The 24,542-nt window shown below is 36.6% G+C and overlaps 1 long non-coding RNA gene across 1 annotated transcript in view; it reads right to left on the reverse strand.

Annotated features, from left to right (window-relative positions):
- Positions 1-203: 203 nt before the first annotated feature.
- LOC134732019 (uncharacterized) overlaps positions 204-24,542 on the reverse strand; it is a 128,558-nt gene continuing 104,219 nt past the window's right edge. Inside the window, exons 2-3 of the long non-coding RNA XR_010114848.1 lie at positions 12,536-12,576; positions 204-294 (exon numbers count right to left, since the gene is read on the reverse strand). This is a non-coding gene — a long non-coding RNA (uncharacterized lncRNA). The remainder of the gene's footprint in view (positions 295-12,535; positions 12,577-24,542) is intronic.

Genomic DNA, 24,542 nt, shown 5'->3' on the forward strand with positions numbered 1-24,542 from the left:
AACATTACCGCCTGAACTCTGTCTCCTGTCAGATGAGAGCATTAGGTTCTCATAGGAGCATGAACCCTATTATGAACTGTGCATGTGAGGGATCTAGGTTGCATGCTGTTTATGAGAATCTAATGCCTGATGATGTGAGGTGGAACAGCTTCATCCTGAAAGCATCACCCCCACCCCTGCTCACCTGTCCGTGGAAAAGTTGTCTTCCATGAAATTGGTCCCTGGTGCCAAAAAGGTTGGGAACTGATACTGCGCTAAACCCATTCACTCTACCATAACCACCAGGAGCAGATGCTATAATGAACACAAAAATAATGTTCTTTCTTACAATGACTTTATATTAAGTTAAAGAAAAGATTAGGGGTGATCACCCATAATATTTGAAATAGTAATTATGTATTAAGACATAGTTTCAAAAAATCAAAAATATATAAATAGTTTTTCCTGAAGTCTCCCAGTGCTAACTGCCATTTTGGTGTATCTATGTTGGTTACCATTTCAATCAATCAAATGCTGAGATATGTGGCATGCATTGATGAGAACAGTAAGTGGCATTTACCTAGCTGTGTGTGTGTGTGTGTGTGTGTGTGTGTGTGTACAGGCAGCTGTGATACGGCCAAAGTCACTGAGGATCTAGAGTTTGAAGACCTGGGTCTTGCAAAACCATCACATTCACTAGACAAGTGACTTTGGGTTCTGTACTCAGGTTTTCTTGAGTGTAAGGTAGAGATAATAAAATTCACTTTTATTGTTGAGTTGGTGATCATATCTGAAAATATTCATGCAAGGTTTTGTAAACTCTAAAGTGCTCTACAAATGTTAGGTGTCATTATTATTAGTTCTGGATCATTTTCAGATTGGAGAAGAGTACAATTTGGGTTAGCTTTGTTCTTGGAAAAGCCTGTGTTTGTAAAATATAGTCCTTTTTGAACAAATATGTAGGCTACACCTAAGAATATAAAATTCATCTTCTGAAATGTTTGCTTATGCTTTTGTACCAATGTTCTAGAAATAAAGAAGAAATTGTTCTGTTCTTTTGCTGGGAACATAATATTCAGCATATACTACTATAGTTACCTAAAACAAGACATAATTTGGTCACTGTGAAAGGATCCTTCCACTCAGATGGTTTACAGTAAGTATTGCTTCTATAAGGTCAAAATGTTGTCTTGTTGGTCTGCTTTCAAAAACAAAGCCAAACAGCTCAGACTTAGAAAGGAAAGTCATGCTAAGCATTGCTGCAATAGCAGAACCACTGGACTGAGCTTGGGCTGCAGCCTTCGCAGGTGTGGGCGAACAAGGGAAGGCAGGGGATGCTTCCACTCAGATGGTTTAGAGTAAGTAGTACTTCTATAACGTCAAAATGTTGTCTTGTTGGTCTGCTTTCAAACACAAAGCCAAACAGCTCACAGACTCAGAAAGGAAAGTCACACTAAGGACTGCTGCAATAATAGAACCACTGGAATGAGCTTGGGCTGCAGGCTTTGCAGGTGTGGGCAAACAGGAGGAGGCAGAGCTAGCAGTCACAGCTCTAAACCTCTGTGCTGGTGTTCTCTCACCAATTACTCATGCCATGAGAACACCCCACTGCTCTCTTGGAGGTGCACTGATAACCTTTTTAAGCTCTGGCTCTAATTTGCTACACACTGTGAAATTCTTATAGCTGTGTCTCACGTGGCCTGATCTCACAATGGCATTGCGATCACAGAAATTCACCTAAGAAGCAAATGCAAATTACCTTGAATTCTTCACTTGCTTTTCTCAAAATCCTTTTTGATCTCTCATCTGTGTATCTGTGCATTTCACCTGTTTCCATAGTTCTCTTAAAAGACTGATCTCCAGGTCTGTCCCAAGCTTTTCTTCATCTTCCCTTACATAGTCTTTCCTTAAGATTTTATTTTTTTTTAAGAGATGGGGTCTTCGTATGTTGCCCAGGTTGGTCTTGAGCTCCTGGGCTCAAGAGATATGCCCGCCTCAGCCTCCCAAAGTGCTGGGATTACAGGCATAAGCCACAACGACCAGCCTTTTCCAAATTTTACATCTCTCTCTCTCACACACACAGACACACACAAACACACACACACACATAAAATTGGTCTGGTAGGACAGCAGCATTACTGAAGGACAGGAAAGGGAAGACCCCCAGTGGACCAAGTCCAAGTCCTCATTCATGGGAGTAAGAAAGAGAATATTTGAGAATCTTCTTGATCTAATTTTGGCCCTTGACAGTTTTTTCTGTAGTTATCCTTAGAAAAGCTGAGATAAAGTAGAATACTCAAGGAGACTTTATTAAATATCAAGGGGACACACGAAAATAAACACAAAATAAATAAGAAATTTGCTTCTTCCTCTAACTCAAAAACACGCATTCAGGTTGCTGTGAATGTCATTAATTCATTCCTTTTTAAGGCTGAGTAGTATTCCATTAGATAGAGATAGATGATAGATAGATAGATAGATATTGCATATATATATATATACACACACACAAACATATATTACATATATATATATATATATATATATATATATAGCAGCAAATTGCGCTGCTATAAACATGTGTGCAATTATCTTTTTTGTATAACGACTTATTTTCCTCTGGGTAGATACCCACTGGTGGGACTGCTGGATCAAATGGTAGTTCTAATTTTAGTTCTTTAAGGAATCTCCACACTGTTTTCCATAGTGGCTGTACTGGTTTACATTCCCACCAGCAGTGTAGAAGTGTTCCCTTTTCACCACAAACATGCCAACATCTATCATTTTTTTATTTTTTGATAATGTCTATTCTTGCAGGAGTAAGGTGGTAACACATTGTGGTTTTGATTTGCATTTCCCTGGTCATTAGTGATGTTAATTATTTTTCCATAAGTTTTTTGGCCATTTGTATATCTTCTTTTGACAACTGTCTAGTCATATCCTTAGCCCAATTTTGATGGGTTTTTTTTCCTTGCTAATTTGTTTGAGTTACTTGTAGATTCTGGATATTAGTCCTTTGTCAAATGTATAGATGGTGAAGATTTTCTCCCACTCTGTGGGTTCTCTGTTTACTCTGCTGACTGTTCCTTTTGCTGTGCAGAAACTCTTTGGTTTAATTAAATACCATTTATTTATCTTTGTTTTTGCTGCATTTACTTTTGGGTTCTTGGTCATGAAGTCTTTGCCTAAGTATTGTCTAGAGGGTTTTTCCGATGTTATCTTCTAGAATTTTTGTAGTTTCAGGTCTTAGATTTAAGTCCTTAATCCATCTTCAGTTGATTTTTGTATAAGGTAAGAGATGAGGAGGCCGGGAGTGGTGGCTCATGCCTGTAATCCCAACACTTTGGGAGGCCAAGGCAGGCAGATCACGAAGTCAGGAGTTTGAGACCAGCCTGACCAATATGGTAAAACCGTGTCTCTACTAAAAATAGAAAAAATTAGTCGGGCCTGGTGGCACGTGCCTGTAGTCCCAGCTACTTGGGAGGCTGAGGCAGAAGAATCGCTTGAACCCAGGAGGCAGAGGTTGCAGTGAGCTGAGATAGTGCCACTGCACTCTAGCCTGGGTGACAGAGTGAGACTCCATCTCAAAAAAAAAAAAAAAAAAAAAAACAGATGAGGATCCAGTTTCATTCTCCTGCATGTAGTTCACCAATTATCTCAGCACCATTTGTTGAATAGGGTGTTTTTGTTTGCTTTGTCAAAGATGAGTTGTCTTTAAGTATTTGGGTTTATTTCTGGGTTCCCTATTCTGTTCCATTGGTCTACATGCCTATTTTTTTTATCAGTACGATGCTGTTTTCGTGACCGTGGCCTTATAGTACAGTTTGAAGTCAGGTGATGTGATGCCTCCAGATTTGTTCTTTTTGCTTAGTCTTGCTTTGGCTATGTGGGCTCTTTTTTGGTTTCATATAAATTTTAGGATTTTTTTTCAAGTTATGTGAAGAATGATGGCGGTATTTTGATTTGAAGTGCACTGAATTTCTAGATTGCTTTTAGCAATATGGTTATTTTCACAATATTGATTCTACCCATCCATGAGCATGGGATGTGTTTCCATTTGTGTGTGTCATCTATGATTTCTTTAAGCAGCGTTTTGTAGTTTTTCCTTGTAGAGGTCTTTCATGTCCTTGATTAGGTATATTCCTAAGTATTTTATTTTTTTATTTTTCCAGCTATTGTAAAAGGGGTTGAGTTCTTGATGTGATGATTTGATTCTCAGCTTGGTCATTGTTGGTGTATAGCAGAGCTACTGACTTGTGTACAACAATTTTCTATCCTGAAACTGCTGAATTCATTTATCAGTTTTAGAAGCTTTTTGGAGGAGTCTTCAGGATTTTCTAGGTATGTGATCATATCATCAGCAAACAGCAACAGTTTGACTTCCTCTTTACTGATTTAGATGCTTTTTATTTCTTTGTCTTGTCTGATTGCTCTGGCTAGGACTTCCAGTACTTTGTTGAAGAGGAGTGGTGAGAGTGGGCATCCTTGTTTTCTTCCAGTTCTTGGAGGGAATTCTTTCAACTTTTCCCCACTCAGTATTATGTTAACTGTGGGTTTGTCATAGATGGCTTTTATTACATTGAAGTATGTCCCTTTTATGCTGATTTTGCTGAGAGTTTTAATCATAAAGGAATGCTGGATTTTGTCAAATGCTTTTTCTGCATTTATTGAGATGATCATGTGATTTTTATTTTTAATTCTGTTTATGTGGTGTATCACATTTTTTGACGTGTGTATGTTTAATCATCTCTGCATCCCTGCTATGAAACCCACTTGATCACAGTGGATTATCTTTCTGATATGCTGTTGGATTCAGCTAGCTAGTATTTTGTTAAGGATTTCTGCATCTGTGTTCATCTGGGATATTGTTTTGTAGTTTTCTTTTTTTGTTATGTCCTTACCTGGTTTTGGTATTAGGGTGATGCTGACTTTATAGAATGATTTAGGGAGGATTCTCTCTCTGTCTTGTGGAATAACGTCAATAAGATTCTTATCAATTCTTTTTTGAATGTCTCACAGAATTCAGCTGTGAATCCATCTGGTCCTGGAAGTTTTTTGTTGGTAATTTTTTTTATTACCACTTCAATCTCGATCTTTTACTTCTAATTGAGCTTATTTAGATTTTCTATCTTCTTTTCTTGATTAATCTTGCTAATGGTCTATCAATTTTTATTTATCTTTTCAAAACACCAGCTTTTTGTTTCATTCAGCTTTTGTAGTTTTTTTGTTTCAATTTCATTTAGTTCTGCTCTGATCTTGGTTATTTCTTTTCTTCTGCTGCATTTGGGTTTGGTTTATTCTTGTTTCTCTAGTTCCTCGAGGAATGTCCTTAGATTGTTTGTGCTCTTTTGGACTTTTCGATGTAGGCATTTAAGGCTATGAACTTTCCTTTTAGCACCATCTTTGCTATATCCCAGCGGTTTTGATAGGTTGTGTCACTATTTTCACTCAGTTCAAATAATTTTTTAATTTCTATCTTGATTTCATTGTTGACCCAATGATCATTCAGGAGCAGGTTATTTAATTTCCATGTATTTGCATGGTTTTGAAGATTCGTTTTGGAGTTTATTTCCAACTCCAAAATTCATTTTGGAGTTTGATTTCACTGTGCTCTGAGAGAGTCCTTAATGTAATTTCAATTTTATTAAATTTATTGAGACATGTTTGTGGTCTATTATATGATCTACCTTGAAGAAATTTCCATGCACTGATGAATAGGATGTATATCCTGCAGTTGTTGGGTAGAATGTTCTGTAAATATCTATTAAGGCCATTTGTTCTAGGATATAGCTTAAATCCATTGTTTCTTTGTTGACTTTTTGTCTTGATGACCTGTCTAGTGCTGTCAGTGGAGTATCGAAGTCTCCTACTATTATTGTGTTGCTGTCTATATCATTTCTTAGGTCTAGTAGGAATTGTTTTATAAATTTGAACTCTCTAGTGTTAGGTGCAAACATATTTAGGATTGTGATATATTCCTGTTGGACAAGGCCTTTATCGTAATATAATGTCCCTCTTTGTCTTTTTAAACTGCTGTTGCTTTAAAGTTTGTTTTGGGTAATATAAGAATAGCTACTCCCGTTCATTTTTGGTGTCCATTTGCATAGAATGTCTTTTTTCCACCCCTTTACCTTGAGTTTACATAAGTCTGTATGTGAGATGAGTCTCTTGAAGAGAGCAGATACTTGGTTGGTGAATTCTTATTCATTCTGCCATTCTGTACATTTTAAGTGGAGCATTTAGACCATTTACATTCAACATTAGTATTGAGATTTGTGGTACCATTCCATTCATCATGCTATTTGTTGCCTGAATACCTTGGGCATTTTTTATCGTATTTTTGTTTTACAGATCCTGTGAGACTCATGCTTCAAAGAGGTTCTGTTTTGATGTGTTTCCAGGATTTGTTTCAAGATTTAGAACCCATTTTACAAGTTCTTGTAGCACTGGCTTGATAGTGGCAGATTCTCTTAGCATTTGTTTGTCTGAAAAAGACTGTATCTTTCCTTTATTTATGAAGCTTAGTTTCACTCGTTATGAAATTCTTGACTTATAATTGTTTTCTTTAAGAAGGCTAAAGATAGGGCCCCAATCCCTTCTAGCTTGTAGGGTTTCTGCTGATAAATTTGCTGTTAATCTGATAGGTTTTTCTTTATAGGTTACCTGGTGCTTTTGCCTCACAGCACTTAACATTCTTTCCTTCTTCTTGACTTTAGATAACCTGATGACTATTTCCTAGGAAATGATATTTTTGTGATGAATTTCCCATGTGTGACTTGAGCTTCTTGTATTTGGATGTCTAGATCTCTAGCAAGGCCAGAGAAGTGTTCCTTGGTTATTTGCCCAATTATCATTTCCAAACTTTTAGATTTCTCTTTTTTTCCTCAGGAACACCAATTATTTTAGGTTTGGTTATTTAACATAATCCCAAACTTCTTTGAGGCCTTATTCGTGTTTTTAATTATTCTTTTTTCTTTGTCTTTGTTGGATTGGATTTTTTCGAAAACCTTGCTTTTGAGTTCTGAAATTCTTTCTTCTGCTTATCCAATTCTATTGCTGAGACTTTCCTGTATATTTTGCAATTCTCTAAGTGAGTCCTTTATTTCCTGAAATTGTGATTGTTTTTTATTTATGCTGTTTCACTGAAGATTTCTTCCCTCATATTTTGTATCTTTTTTCTTTAATTTACTTAATTTGGACTTCACCTTTCTTTGGTGCCTCCTTGATTAGCTTAACAATCAACCTTCTGAATTCTTTTTCTGTCAGTTAAGGGATTTCTTCTTGGTTTGGATCCATTGCTGGTAAGCTAGTGTGATTTTCTCAGGGTGTTAAACTACCTTGTTTTGTCATATTACCAGAATTGTTTTTCTGGTTCCTTCTCATTTGGGTGGGCTATGTCAAAGGGAAGATCTGGGTCTCCAGGCTGCTGTTCACATTGTTTTGTCCTATGGGGTGCTCCCTTTATGTAGTACTCTATCTCTTTTCCTAAAGATGTGGCTTCCTGAGAACCTAACTGTGGTGACTCTTATTTCTCTTCTTAATCTAGCCACCCAGCAGGGCTACCAGGCTCCAGGCTGGTACTGGGGGTATCTGCACAGAGTCATGTGATGTGAACTGTCTTCAGGTCTCTCAGTCGTGGATACTAGTACCTGCTCCAGTGGAGGTGGCAGGGGAGTGAAATGGACTCTGTTGAGGGTTCTTAGCTGTATTATTGTTGTTTATTGCACCAGTTTCATGCTGGTTGTCCTCCTGCCAGAAGGTGGTACTTTCAAGAGAGCATCAGCTGTGGTAGTATAGGCAGGATCAGGCAATGGGCAGGGCCAGTATTTGTGTTGTCTCCCGGGTCCTAAAAGAGCAATCAGCTTCCTTCTAAGGGTCTGTGGATTCTCTTGGCTTTCTTGGTATACTCCTGCAGTAGTTTTTGGAGCAAAACGAGTCTCCATAAACGCTCTGGCTGTCTGAGTGGGAGCTGCAATTTAGTCCTGTTTCCTATCCATTTTATTTTCTTTCTCTTCAGCTTTTTCCTTTTTAAATAAAATTGTTTTACTTTTCTTATTGATTAAGAAAGTATTTCGAAAACCTAGTTTCAGGTTTTTTTGTTGGTGATGTATTTAGAATATATTTCCACAATCTGTAGCTTTCCTTTTCCCTGTTTTAAGGTTAAATTTCAATGATTAAAAAAATTAATGGAGCAAAACTTATCCATCTTTCTCTTGCTTTTTATTGTTTTCTAGATCTTATTTTAAAAATATTTTCTACCTGGAGATAATAAAGATTATTCTATATTTGTAACAGATTTATTATTTTGATTTTCTTCCTTAGGTCTACTGTGAACATAAATTGATTTTGTGTGTGTGCATGAAGTAAGGTAGAGGATAGCTTTTTCTTTTTTCCAGTATGGATAGCAAACAGTTCAGGCATCATTTCTCAAAAAGACTATCTTTCTCTCCCACTTCTGCAGTGCCACCTTTATCATAAATCAAGTGTTCATGGTCACCGGGATCTGTTTCTATTCTGCTTTACTTGGTTTGTCTGTCTCTGTGCCAGGACCACACTTTAATTTCTGTAGCTTTATGTTAAATGCTGGCAGTATAGCAGGTCCTCTCTTCTCAACTCTTCCAGAGTTTCTTCACTATTTTCTGTCATTGTACTTCATATACATTTTAGGATCAGCTTTTAAAGTTCCACCAAAAAATAGTTTATATTAAATAAAAAGTTCAGATTTTGACTAAAATTGCACACTGGAACTACGAGTCAATTTGAAAACATTTACAATATTGAATCTACCAATCCATAAACATGGTTTATACCCTCTCCCCATTTCTTTGGATATTTCTTTCACTACAGTTTTATAGTTTTTTTTTTGGTCAAAACTTGCATATTTTAGGACATAATATTTCTAAATACTTAATAATGTATCTCTAGATTCTTCTGCATTCTCTAAATATTTAAACACAATAATAACATTTTTATTTTGTCCTTTCAATTCTTAAAACTTTATTATTCTGTCTTATTGCCCTGGCCAAGACTTCCAGTGCAATGCTGAACAGAATCAGATACAGCAGGCATCTTTCTTTTTAGTCAATCTCAAGGAAAACACTTGATGTCTCTAAACAGATACTCTTCCTTGAATTAAAAACAGCCCTACTATTAAATATTTCAGTCTTTAAAAAAATCAATTAAAAGAAGAGGGTAATATCTACTTCACGAGATTGTTTTATGTATTTAAAAAGATACTTTACATATAGTGTCTGGTGTAGATATCACCTTAAAAAATGGAAGCTTGTCTTATTACTAAGTCATGAGTGGTGAGGACCATGGGCAAGGTAAAGACCCCTTCAGAATAACCAAAAGATGTGAGTACAGCAAATTATATCTGATATGTTCATTCTATTTTGAAATTAATTATAAAGGAAGAAAATCTCTTTTTGTAACTAAAACCAGACTTCATGTCCCAGTTCCCTACCCCACACTCTAACCTGAGGTGCCCTATAAAGGTGAAGGTTATGAGGCTAAGGTAGGACTGTGAATTCATGTCACACTGCACTGCAGGGCTCTGGACTGCTCACACATACATTTCACCCTGTTATTCCTGAGGCGTTTTTGGTTTGCAAAAACAATGGAAAGGCAGAAGGTGACCTAGTTGGAGTTGGGAGAGGCGGGAAAAACGTTCTCAGCATAGTTTTGAAGATCATCTCCTCCTCCATAGGTGAGCCACAGACACAGATGCTAGTTGTATCAGAAGTTGGCAGATGTTCTAAAGAAGAGGGTGAAGGATGAAGAGGTGGGAGCTTCTGTTCTAGGCTAGGCTGTGATGTTCCTACTTGCTCTTTTAAATATATTCTTTCTTCAGTCAGTAGCTCACAGAAATAACAACGGCCTCAAACACCCACTCTCCCTCCTCACATCTGCCTAACCTTCTATTCTTCTTAAAAGTAATGTGTTGGCCGGGGGCAGTGGCTTACGCCTGTAATCCCAGCACTTTGGGAGGCCGAAGCGGGCGGATCACGAGGTCAGGAGATCGAGACCACGGTGAAACCCCGTCTCTACTAAAAATACAAAAAATTAGCTGGGCGCAGTGGCAGGCGCCTGTAGTCCCAGCTACTTGGGAGTCTGAGGCAGGAGAATGGCATGAACCTGGGAGGCAGAGCTTGCAGTGAGCTGAGATCGCGCCTCTGCACTCCAGCCTGGGCAACAGCGAGACTCCGTCTCAAAAAAAAAAAAAAAAAAAAAAAGTAATGTGTTTCGCTGCTTTGGGAAATTTTGAAAGAAAACTACCAAGTGTTCACACTCTCAATCCCCAATAGAGACTAAATATAAATTTGCTGAAAAGCAAAAATGTATATATGTGCATATATACCTGAATCTGTGATAATATAAAAGACAGGCAGTAGAACAGGGACTATAAAGAGTTGAGAAAAGGGTTGCTTGTGGTGTATATTAGGAAGGAAACACTAACAATACTTGGAATGATTTTCTATGAGGAGTAAGTGAAGAGCTAAAATTAGAAGTGAATTGCAGATCATAACCATGAATAGTGGAATGGCGTTGCTATTAACAAACATGAGGAACCCTGGAGGCGACGTGAGTTTGGGAGGCAAAATTCTGAATGTAATTTAGGGCATGCTGCATTGGAATCAAGAAGCTATTAGGTAAAGATACAACAGTGACTATAGGGCTATTTTGAGATAATGTATCATGATCATACAAATATGTAAATATATGTCTATACATATATGTAAGTGTATGGGTACACACATGGCTAAACATAAAACCAGTGATCTTGATGAATAGACCTTATCAGTTTACAGCAGGTCCTAGGATAATGTTGTTTCATAACAATATTGATGAGAAAAAACAAATTGGTTCCTGGCCAGGGCCACTGTCTGTGTGGAGTTTGCACATTCTCCCCGCATCTCTGTGGGCTTTCTCCCGGTTACCTCCCACATCCCAAAGCTGTGTGAGTGAGTACAGGGTGTGTGTGACTGAGTGGCCCTGCAAGGGTGGTATCCTCTCCAGGCCTGGCCCCGCCTTACACCCTGATCTTCCAGGACAGGCTCGGCCACCTGTGACTCTGAACTGACACATTTGGGTATTAATGATCTTTCTTGTTTTTCTTAATCTTTCTTAAATGTGTGTATAGCTCACATTTATTTCAATGTTTAATATTAGAAGTGTTTTGTCCTTTATTTAGAAATTTGTTGATGTTTTTGTGACCAGACATATACCACAGGAACTAAACTTTTGTTTATATCAATTAGCATATGGAAAATTGGTTTCATTATACATTGTTTCATGTAAAGTCACAATTTCCAAGAGCCTATGAATAAGGTTAAGTGAGGTCTTGCTGTATTTTATTGATTTACTCATTTTCAATGTGTATCTCCCTCCACTGGAATGTGAGGCCACGACAGCAGGGTTTTGTCTGGATTTGTCCACAGCACCCAGAACAATGCCTGGCAGACAGTAGTCATTTAGTTTCCAAATATTCCAGATCTATGAATATTAATTAAGGGCATAGAAAACCATATTTGTTACATTTCCAAACGTCATAGTCCATTTCTTTACAGGATAGACATTTGTTCTTAAAGAACTTGGGACCTAGGAAAATAAATTCTAGGGTTTTTTTATTTCAATAACAGAGTAAATATGTAACCTATGCTGTATATAATAATTTAACAAAATATGCCTTTAGAGGCAAGATACAAACACATCCAGTGTGCAGTCTCTGTCTGTGCTATTTGCTTTCCAGACAGATTTTTCTCTCTTAGTAAATTATCTGACCAAGATACATATCATCATGGACATTAATAATAACTTCATGCCCATCCTCCATCACCAGGTTATTATCTTAAGACATAATTTATTAATCAAACTGATAATAAGCATTCCACTTTTTGTTTTCAATTGCTTTTACCTTTGAGTTAGCTATATGTCATTGATGCCAATATATTTGGACATAAGAAATCTTAGCCTTTTTTGTTCAGTATAAATCTTGAAAATATGTTTTTGAAACAACTCTATCAGTATCTAAAATCATCCAGCAAGTCTAACTTAACGTTTTCTGCCAACAGCATGGCACTATTGTTCAAAATTAGTCCTATAAACTAGGTTCTACAGGAAAGTCATTTAAGATTCTTGAAAAGGGAGCAATTGGGCTATTTTCATGGCAGGACGTAGCCTGAAGTTATCTAAAGGGCAGATAAGTTATTTGGAGATCAACACATTAAATTTCACTTTTATCATCAAATATGTTTGGACACCATTTCCTGAAATATTTTTATATTGCCCAAAACTTAAGATCTACCCCAAGTTAAAGCTGTTCTACAAAATGGAGTACAAGGACAGCTTAAATTATGTTACTAATATTCTCTGTTTTGAATGGAGGGTTCATTCTGCTAAAACCACTGATCAAATTGAATACTAATATGTTGCAATGTGCTTAATGGGCTCAAAGTAAACATATGTTGAATTAAAAATCAAAAGTATCTGTTGTAACTTCTTTGCATCAAGTTAATAAAATTGTTAGAGAAAGCAGATAAGCAAGCTCCCTTACCTAGTGAGAAAATTCTCATCAGCAGTGAAATGATGCTGGAGCTGGAAGCAGAAGGTTAAAGAAATTAAGATATTCTGTAAACTATAACTGTTACCTATTTTACTTTTATATTATGGGATGTTTACAGTAGTAAATAAGAGGAAAACTCCTGTTATTTAGCCTATAATATACAGTATATCTAGGCAACGGCCCATGATCTAAGAATTGCTTTTACATTTTTTAAATTGGTATCAGAAAAAGAAGAAAAGAGGAGGAGGAAGAGGAGGAGGAGGGTGCAGTTTTGCTAATAAAGACCACATGTGGTCCACAAAGCCTAAAATGTTTGCTATCTGTCCCTTTGCAGAAGAGGTTTGCCAACTCCTAATCTAGAAAACTGTAGCCTTCGAATGTGCCAATGTAGATATACATTTTTTTAGTGAAATATGTCCACAGTATATTAAACTGAAAAATCAAGTTAACGATACTTGTAAAAAAGTATATAAAGACATATACACAAATATAGATACACATATTCATATATATATAACACACATATTCCATGTACATAAATATATATGGAAAAAGCATAGTATAGATATAGTTGTTAAAACTGCTTTTCTTTGAATGATAGAATTATGAGAAATTGTAGTTTTTTTCCTAATCAATCCTTCTCTTAGTTTTAGTATAGTTAGAATAAAGGATTTTCTTTTTTGCTACATGAGGGGTGATAATATGCACATATACCTCTCAATAAGAGGGATAATGCTTGAAGAAAAAGCAGGAAACCTGGTCAGGTAGGCAGTAAACACTTGACTCCAATGATGGCTGTTTATGTTGATAACAAAAATTGAAGCAAATGCGGAGTCTTTGAGTTTCATTATGTCCTTTGTGTGATGGCTGCAGGGTACAAAGATACACAGTCCCTTCTCTCCTAGACCCACTTGAATGTACTTTGAGAGGTTTCTTTTTTGTCTTTATTTTCTAGTGGGCCTGGGAACACTCTTAGTTTTTGCTAGACACTGCCTAATAGCAGCATGAGGCTCAAGCAACAAAGTGCTACAATGCAGGTGGGTTATTCAATAACCGTACAGTCTGTGACATGAAAGCATTACCCTTCCAGAGATCCATTCCTGTGGAAGAAGTGGTGCACATCCAGGAAAAACTCAGTCAGGAGTTCCAAGTACCCCTGGTGGTAGCAGAAAACTATCAATAGGAAGGCAACTACACCAGCAGGGCCTTCAATGGCTCCAACACTAGATCCAAGCAAGATATGCTCAAGAGCTTGGCTGTTCCTGCAACAAGGGGCTGCTGGCAGGGTGCATGGGGCAGTGAACAAGAGTACCATGGTCAGCATGATATCCTCAGACTGCTACCTCTCATGGAGGAACTGGTGCAGCTGATTACCTATGTGTTTGAGAATTCTTTTAAATATATGTTTCTGATCTGCCATTATTGTTTCATACTATTCTTCATCTATAAACCAAGGTTATCATGGTTTGTAGATGCTTCTGTAAGCCAAGTTAGAGACCTAATGCTCTTTAAGGGCCTCCAGCTACAGACACTTATTGTCATCATCTGCCAAATGCCTTCAACAATCAAAAGGTTTAACTATTATAAATTTGCTTTCCCTTTAAAATTTTAACTTAGCTTTGTCTTTGTTTAACTGGTTTTCTTCTGAATATAGAAATGTAGTGAAAAGAGAGAAAATATGCTAGTTTCTATCTCTAAAAAAAATGGGTTGTTCTATTGCTTGGAGGTTGGTTCTTTCAATGACTCTGATCACTCACAGTACAGAAATCATGTTTTTCAATTTTTGCAGCTTTTAGATGTATGTGAACTTCTAAAGTTATTGCAGAGTGTACCAGTAAGATCACTAATGGATTTTTATCACTTTATTGAGGAGATATGATATTTGGTGCATGTTTAGAAATAGTTGATATGTGTCTTCATACATACAAATTTGCATAAATTTGTGGAAATCTTAAATGTTTGGCACAGAAGGACTTTACATGATAATCTTTAAAAAGCCACAGTTACATTCTCACATGTTAAAATATCTAATAAAAGAAAAAATTAAACTTAAACAAAACTCTCAATTTCTGCAGGGCAATAGAAGATCAAAACACTGCTTTTCTTTTTACAATAGAGAGAAACTGAATTACTTAATCAGACACTGCTGTTTTTATCAGCTAAGTCTTGTTTGCAAGCTATAGAAATCACTCTACTTAGCTTAGCATAAAGACATTTATTGGAAGAATAATTCAGCCTTGCAGACTTGGTAGAGGAATGGCAGAATCAAAAGGAAACTGGAGGCATTTTCGCTTCCAACCAATGTGGAATATACGAGACCAGATTTACCTTCCTGCCAGAAATATTCACAAAACAAACAAAATATATGAAAGCATGGTTTTCTAATCGCTTAGATGTCAGGCCATCAAGGACGTTCCTAAAAGGCAGGAAACAAATGAGGTAAGTCCCATGATTGTCCCAGCTTACAGCTAAAGAGAGTTTCCAGGCCACAGTGCAGGGAAGAGGAAATGCAAGTAGACCCTCTAGATTGAGGAAACAAATCTCAGAGTCCAGGAAGAAAAAGGCAGCTAGAGTTCACAGGACAAAGTGCAGGAGAGGAGAGATCTTTCAGAGAGACAACCCCAGAGATTTTCATAGGATCCTCTGAGTATGCAACTGAATACTCATGAAGGCATGCATATGAGATTTGATGAAGGCATGCATGTGAGGAGATTATCTGAGGGCAGCGAAGGAATTATCAGAAAGGATTGGAGAGGACACTGCCTGAGCCAGGAACAGTGACACTTCTGACTGAGTGAGAACCTCATGAGTAGGTATGTAGAACGTTTTGCCTCAGTGGTGAAGAATAATAAACCATAGACTGAGCTCTGCTCTGGTCCAGGTTTACAACTCATAGACGTAAGATTCAAACGCAGAGATCAAGCCTGTGGGCCAACTCCAGTGTGTGGTCTATTTTTGTATGGCCTGTAAGCCAAGAATGTTTTGTTTATTTTTTATTTTTATTATTTTTGACTTGTAAAAAAGTTGTAAGAAAATAAAATATAAAGAAAAATATTCAATAGGGACCAAGTATGGCCAACAAGTTTAATATCCATTTGTCTCTTTATAGAGAAAGTTAACTGACACATGCTCAAACTTTTCAAGCAACTTAACTACCTCACAGAATGAAGCTAAAGAATACTTACATAAAAAGATAAATATACAAAGTTCAGCATGGTAAATTCACAAAGACTGGCATCCAACAAAAAATTGCAAGTCATACAATGAAACAAGAAAATATGACCAATAATATGGAGAAATAAATTAATACAAAATGACCAGAACTGACATGGATGTTAAAAGGGAACACTATAGCAGTTACTTTAATGTGGTTCATATGTTCAAATAATGTTTTCTTTTTTAAATCCAAATTGAACTTCTAAATAGAAAACTGAACCGAATCTGTGAGATAAAACACAAACTGGAAAGGATTAAAGGCAGATTAGACACTATATAAGAAAATACTAGTAAATTTGAAGCTACAGCAAAAGAAATCTTCCAAAATGAAATACAGTGAGAAATAAGGGATGTGGGAGGAGAAGAACATGAGCGCACTGTGGGACAACACACATCTAATAATGTGTTCCTGGAGTCCCCAAAAGAGATGAAAAATAGAGGGACAGAAATTAAAAAAAAAACTGCTAAAATTTTCAAATGTGATGAAAGCAATAAATCTACACATTTAAGTTCAAAGAACCCCAAATGAAAGAAATAGGAATAAAATAACATTAAGACACATCATAATCAAAATGTTCAAAACCAGTGATTAAGAGACCACATTAAAAGCATTCAGATGTAATGAGTAGAAAACAAATAGCAAGATGAAGGATTTAATCTTAATTATATCAATAAAACATTACATGTAAATGGCCTAGATAACACAATTAAAAGATTTGAATATCAAATAAAAGAGTCAAGATAATTTAAATATAAGTACATAAAGGTTTAAAGTAAAAGGATAAAAAAAGACAACATGCCAACAGTAGTCAAAAGAAACCTGAAGTCGCTATATTAATATCTGACAAAGTAGATTTTAAAAAGTATTACCCATGATAAAGCAAGCTATTTCATAATAATAGGATAATTCATGAAGAGTATATATTAATCCCCATGGCTATATACCTAACAGTTTTTAAATACATAAAGCAAAAATGAATAGAAGTAAAAAGAAAAATAGATAAAAAATTAACTTAAAGAAACATAGCTCCAAATAGAGAACCTAAAACTGTAGAACTGTAGAACTATAGTTCTATAAAACTATATGATAGAAATTATAGGACAAAACTGTGGATCAGGCAAATATTTTTAGCTGTGACACAAAAATCACAATTTATTAGAAGAATAGATCTCAAAAGCATAGGCAAAAAAAGCAAAAATAGACAGATTACATCAAGCTAAAAAGCTTCCTCATAACAAAAGAAATAATCAACAAGGTAAACAGACAACCCAAAGAATGGGAGAAAATATTTTCAAACTATCCATCTGATAAGAGATTAATAACCAGAATATACAAGGAACTCAATTCAATAGCAACAACAACAAAAACCCCTCAAATATTAACAAATGAGCAAAAGACCTGAATGGACATTTCTCAAAGGAAGACAGATGGTCAACAGGTATGTGAAAATTGATCAACATCACTCATGAGAAAAACGCAAATAAAAACCACAATAAAATATTATCTCACCTTTGTTAACTGGCTTTCATCAAAAAGACAGGAAATAACAAATGCTGGCCAGGATGTAGAGAAAGAGGAACCTTTGTACACTGTTGGTGGGAATGTAGGTTAGCATAGCCACTATGGATAATCGTAGGGGAGTTCCTCAAAAACTAAAAATAAAACTACATGTGATCCAGAAATTCTACTATTTGGTATATATCCAAAAGAAAAGAAATCAATCTATTGAAGAGAGAAACACACTCCCATGATTATTGCAGCATTATTCACAATAGGCAAAATGTGTCCTTTGATGGACAAATGGATATAGAAACTGTGGCACATATATAAAAGGGAATATTACTCAGCCATAAAAAGAATGAATCCTATTATTTGCAGCAAAACAAATAAAACTGGAGGTCATTATGTTAAGTGAAAGACAATTATCATATGTTCTTACATGTGGGAGCTAAAAATGCGGATTTCATGAAGACAGAGAATAGATTGATGGTTACCAGATGCCAGGAAGGGTAGGGAAAAGAGGTGAATAAAGAGAGGTTGATTAATGGTTACACATAGAGTGTTTGATAGAAGAAATAAGAACTGGTGTTCAATGTATCAACAGGGCGACTATAGTTAACATTAATCTACTGTACATTTCAAATACATAGAAGAGAATAAGTCAGATGTTCCTAGCATACAGAAAAGATAAATATTTAAGGTGATGAATACCTCAATTACCCCAATTTGATTATATGAATGTATCAAATTATCACATGTACCTTGAAAATATGGACATCTATTATGTATCAATACAAATTAAATTATATAAGCCTATAATTAAATTATAAAAAATAAATAAATACAAATAAATGTTTTAAAAGAGAAGAATACATGCTAAACTGGAGTTAATCAAAAGTAAAAACTTTTACTTTAGACACTTAACAGAGTGAAAAGGCACAAACTATAAGAAAATCTTTGCAAATCATATATTTAATTTGAAAAAAGCCAAACTTCTACCCAGAATATATACAGAACTCAAAACCCTAAAAACTCCATAACCCAATAAAAAAATGGGACAATGATTTGAACAGGCACTCCTTAAAGAATAATATATGGGAGGATAAGCACATAAAATATACTCAACATTATTAGTCATTATATCAATTCAAATTAAAACCACAATGAGACAACATTGTACACTTTGTACACTGGCTAAAATTAATAAGATTAACCATACCAAGTATTGGGAAAGCTGTGAGGACCTGGAACTTTTGTATACTTCTGGTGGGAATGTAAACAGCACAACCATTTTGGAAAACAATTAGTCTGCTTTTAAATTTTTAAAAAACAGACCTACCATATGATGTAGCCATTCCATTCATAGGTATTTACCCAACAGAAATGAAAGCACATGCCTGTATAAAATGTAGTCCATAAACGATCATAACAACTTCATTTGTAATATCCTAAAACTTGAAATAAAAATCCAAATTTCTATCAACAGGCTAATGTATAAACAAACTGTTATGTATTTATACAATAGTATTATACCCAGCAATAAAAAGGAATAAACTACAGACACACACTACAACATGGATGGATTTCAAAGTGCTTATATTGAGTAAAAGAAGAAAGAGAAAAACACACTCATATTGTATGATTCTATTCATACAAGATTTCAGCACATGCAAAATACGCAGAAGTGACAGAGAGCAGATCAGATGCAAAATAATCAAAAAGCATATTAAATAATTTCAGCACATGCAAAATAATAAAAAAGGCAGAGAGCAGATCACATGCAAAATAACCAAAAGTGACATCGAGCAGAGCAGTGGTTGCCTGGAACTAGGAGACCAGGGAGTTAACGCAGGGTGCAACGGAACTTCGGGGAAGATGGATACTGATTGCTGTGATGGTTCCATGAGTGTCTATATGTCAGAACTTATAAAATGCGTATTTAAAATATGTGCACTGTATTGTATGCTTATCATACCTCATTAAGATGTTAACAAAATAGAGGAAACTGCCAGATTTAGCTTGGAAATTGGTTAATGAAGAAGACTCAGGAAGCAGGAAACAGGGGTGTCTCACAGGCAGCAACAGGACAAGCCACCACTGGCACATTGCTACTGCAAGATGAGTATGTCACTAACTGCAGCATCCCACGAGAGAGATTCTGAGTAGTTCAGCTGCTCTCACAAGCCACCCCCAGTGGCGCCTCATTACACCCATGGGCAGTGGACACATGGAATGAGCCTCTCTTCAAAACTATACACAATGCGGGGAAAGATAATTCTCCCAAAGTAAACTGGGGAGGATGTTTGGAAATCTATGCAAGAAAGACAAAAACAGCAGTAACACCAGCTATATATGGCTTTGGAGATTTTGTTGTCATTGTCTGAGTATTTATGCTTCTATCTCTTGTGAAGTTGTGAGCAATAGAGAATCTATTTAATAATCCACTTCTGTTATTTTTTCTACCTAATTATTGAAATGCTTACAATATCATTTAGTAAGATTTTATTTTATGTAGAATTTCTGCTGTGAGACAGAACACCCTCTGCTTGTGAATGTGTATTTATATTAGGTTGGTACAAACGTAATTGCAGGTTTTGCCTTTACTTTTAAATGGCAAAAACCACAATTACGTTTGCACCAACTTATATGTGTTCACGAAATACCTATCCCTGCATGAGTTAATAAATCCCATAGGTCTTGGATATGGGGTGGCTGTTCATTACTTCTCAATGAAGTACAAATTTGTGTGTCTGTTCGTCTTTTAAATATAGCATTCCTTATTAATTTTAATTTCATAGCAATTTATTGGCACCCACTATGTACCTGATAGTGTCAGCTCTATTAGCATACTACAGCTAAAAAAGCCTAGCTTCACATATTGACAACACTATATTGTACAACTTTTCGTTGTCTCTGAAACAAAAAGACGTAACACTTTGCCTTACAAGTGTTCACCCATGGACTCCCCATGTTCTCTGCCAAGAGTAAAATGTAGGGAAACTGACAAGAGGCTGCACAGCTAATACACAGGAGGAGAAGCCTGTTCTCACGGGTTCGTTTCTGCTTCTTATGGTTCATTTCACAGAAAATTCACTTTTCTGTGTCTTAATTTCCCCAGCTACAAAGAAAGAAAAAACTATTTCTTTTGTGAACACAGGAATAGATAAAGATTCAATGACTAGGTTTAATGGGTTCATTTAATTTTCTACCTAGACCTATTACTAAATTCGCTGAAATTTGAAACAACAAAAATAGCGTGTGCGGTCAAGGCTGCCAGCTTATATAAGTAAACCTAACCATTAGAACCAACCGGTTTGTGCACATCGTTATGACCCCAAAAGTTCCTATGCATATAACTTGAGAAAAATTTCATGATATCATGGAAAAGTGGAGGAAAATGACTTTAGGTTGAATTTAAACAGTTATTTTTAAAAGCCATGATAAAGGAAAAATAATGCAACGGGTAGAGAACATGCTCAATAGTTAAATATTGGAACTCATCTCTAAAATGTGCAAATCCGGCAAGTCAGATTAACTACTTTCTACTTAGTTCCTCTGGATATTGATATCATGTATATACATGGTAGAGATTTTCCCTTCCTTGTTTGAGAAATTATTTGTGTAGCCTTGTCTGAAAATCATCTCTTTGCCTATATTAAATGATTTATAGGTCTACAAAAATTAGCATAGCAATGTAAATTATAGTTCTAGCTTTGTTACTAATTAGGTGTGTCAGGTCTTAGTTATATGTCTTAATCTTTCTGTATTTTGGCTTCATCTGTAACATCAGGGACAGAGCAGAGAAGATGCATAAGTGGCATGCGCACCGCCACTCACCATGCTGTTTGCGGCAAGCATTACTAATCAAGCATGACAATCTTTCCCATTGAACTCACACGTTGCATAGGATCCTTTTCATCACAGCATATCTCTGAATTAGATTTTACCTGATTTTATTGAACACTTACTATATGTCAGCCACTATTTAGGATACTTATCTGTATTAACTAGCTTAATTATGGCACAATTATGACACAATTCTATGAGGCACGCAAATTAATATCCTTATTTTGCAGATTAGGAAAGTAAGGCCCCAAAATTTACATATAGTAAGCAACAGAGCGTAAAATCAAGCAGGCTGTGCTTTTCTTCGTTTTGTTACTTTGCCTTTGAGTTCTCTAGAGTCTATTTTAACACAAATTCTATGGGTAGTACTAAAAACATGCCACAAACATTTAACAGTGAGAAGTATTCTCTGCTCTTTGGGATTTGCTTTATTTTGTTTTTTAGTTTCTTCACAGCTTTATTCTCAGTACCTAGCCCCGTGCCTAACAGATGGTGGACACTCAGTAAATATTGATTGAATGAATAAATGCTGCCATCCCCACAGCCAGTATCACTATACTTTAAAAAACAGGCTGTGAAATTATCCCTTTTTTATGTTGCATCAGTCTGTTATTCTGCAGACTCCACATTGATCATTTTCCAGGCAGCATCTTATTTGATTTCCTCTGGCAGGAGCTACAAAAAGATTAAGAGAGGGAGGAACCCAAGGGGAACTCCCAGCTGTCTTATGCAATGTTCTATCTCAGTTCTTCACTGGTTGAGAGTTTATTATCATTTTAACAATTATCGGGGACCCACAAGTAAAAGGTCGGCCACAGGCAATTCTTAATTGTGGGAGCAGTGATGATGCTTTGCATAAGCTGACTCTTGCCATGCAAGAGAAGCAGCCCGAAACGAGAGTGGTCAATGCCAAACTGGGAGGAGTCGTGTCTGACTGAAGAACAGATGTTCTTGTGTATAATTAGTAGAGACTTGCAGTGACCTAGGTGATTATTTAACTCAAAAAGGAAACAGCCAAGAAGCCAAATTTGGATAATTTTGAGGGGATTTCATGATGAGTCATTGAGCAGACTTTAACAATGACACAAAAAGAACAAATTGGTAATCTAGTGTTTATAGTAATGTATATAGAATTAACATCAGGACAACTTAAGACCAATGACACTTTTTGTCTGGATCCTCATGCTTTCACAAAATAAACTAGTACCTAGCTTATCTGAATTATAAATGATAACAAAAGCTACAAGTAACTGGAAAAGCACATGTTTGGAGGATGCTTATCAGTGACATTTTCTACAAATTATGACAAACGTATTTGAGGAGTAGTCTTTAAGATTCCTGGCATATGCAGATGTGTATCTGTATCACATGATAACCATGACTTTGGAAACTATTATATTTCTTTCAAATGCCAGCCTGAATCCAGATATGAATGCCTGGACAGCTTCAAATAATGAGAATAAAAGTGTGCTAACATTAACTGCAGTGTAAGAGATAAAAAGTAGGGCAGAAAAGGAGCAAACACAGACCCAAAAAAAAGGTCATTGGCAGGAGCTACAGAAAGATTAAAGGGAGATGAAAGGGAGGGAAGGAGCCCGAGGGGAATTCCTAGCTGATGCTAATTGTACCATAGCCACCAGCCACCTCATTGGGTTCCTTTGTGGTTAGCACAATGGGGTACTGGTTGCTGTCCTCCAGGGAATTCTGCGCAGCTCTGAAAAGAAAGCATTTCATGTATTATATGAGGTTGAGAGAAAGGTGAATAAAATAAGTTGGAGATATTGTCATATTAAGAAGAAACTAATATCCATTTTAATTACAGGTAATCAATATTGGGAGATATAGCAAGATGCAGAAAGAAGAGAGTTGCTAATTTCAATGCCAATAAAAAGCTGTGACCATAGGCAGGTACCAGCACAGACAGACATCAGCTGCATGTACACCTGCTGTTCCCTGTGAAGTGGAGCAGTGGTTTCTGTCAGGTTCAAAATCAAATCATGAATTTTGCCTACATGTTGTCAAGCTACCTTGGATAGTTTCCTCCCTCTTGGCAGCCCCTGACCCAACTGGCATTCTCATACCACCTTGTAATAATTCAAAGATTCTTCGTCCCAGGTCTGTCCATTTCCAAGAGGCCCATGCCCCAAAACTGTTCCTCTCCCCCTGCTATGGACTGAATTATGTCCCCAACAAATTCATATGTGGAAGTTCTAAGCTTCAATGTGATGGTATTTGCAGATGGGATCTTTGAGAGGTAATTTGTTTTAGATAATTCATTTTAGATAAGGTCATGAGGGTAGAGCCCCACAAAGGAATTAATGCCAGAGAGCTTGCTTTCTCTCTCCAGCTGCCTGAGGACACAAGAAGGCAGCTGTCTGTTATCTAAGAAAAGAGCCCTCACCAGACACTGACCCTACTGGCCCCTTGATCTTGGACTTTCAACTTCCAGAACCATGAGAAATGAATTCCTGTTGTTTAATCCACCTACTCTATGGTATTTTGTTATGACAACCCAAGCTGACTGAGACACCCTCTCTGCCTCATGCCATCCAAAATCACACTAAAGCATAGAAAGTGTGTGGTGTATATATATATTTTTTTCATTTAGGTAGTTAAACCATCCGGGTTCTTCGTAGAGTAGGTGATGCAGCCTTGGCCAAGGGTACACAACTGCTCTTCATCTCACCCACAAAATGAAAGATTTAGCTAAATGATCTGTAAGCATAGTCCTAAACTGCCTGACAGTACCGGAATCTTTCTCCAGAGCTGCTTATTTGCCAAATGAATATAATTGGCATAAAGTCTGCAAGAAAAATCTTGAGAAGGGGAGTTCCCAGAGTTCATTCATGTACTTCATGGCATTTATCTCTGCCATTGTGATAGAAAAACAAGGCTTAGCAAATTGACCCTCTGCTTCTGCAGCTGCTGACCCCTGGTAATGTTAGAACAGAAGCAAGCTAACCCTGGAGGCTTGGACTAATTCCAGCAATGATAAATACAGCTTGCTTTGTGGCTGTCACCCTGCCTAGAGGACTGAATGGCCAATGGTAACAACCAGTGCATTTGTTATGCACTGCTCAAGTCTCCCATTCTGCTGAGCCGATGCTGGCAGTCCCTCTGCAGAGGAAGAGTCAAGCCCCTCAGAATCTACGGTTTCGGATAATTGGGAGCTGCACCTCATTATGGTCACTACCAGGATGATATCTCCTTAGGGATTTCCTTTAGGGAAAGCAATCAATTTACAAAGTCTGAAAGGCAACCATCTTTATCTGGTTCCTGTCATCCCAGACGTCAAAAACATCCATGAAGCTGTGTTCTACGGTATTATGAAAATTACTCCAAGGCATTTCAAAAAAATGGCTCGCACTCTATTCTGGGATCTCTTCACTCTTTTATTTCAGTCCCTGACTAAAATGTAAGTGGTGTATGATAGCA

This window comes from Symphalangus syndactylus, chromosome 1, assembly GCF_028878055.3.
Source record: "Symphalangus syndactylus isolate Jambi chromosome 1, NHGRI_mSymSyn1-v2.1_pri, whole genome shotgun sequence".
Taxonomy (NCBI): domain Eukaryota; kingdom Metazoa; phylum Chordata; class Mammalia; order Primates; family Hylobatidae; genus Symphalangus; species Symphalangus syndactylus.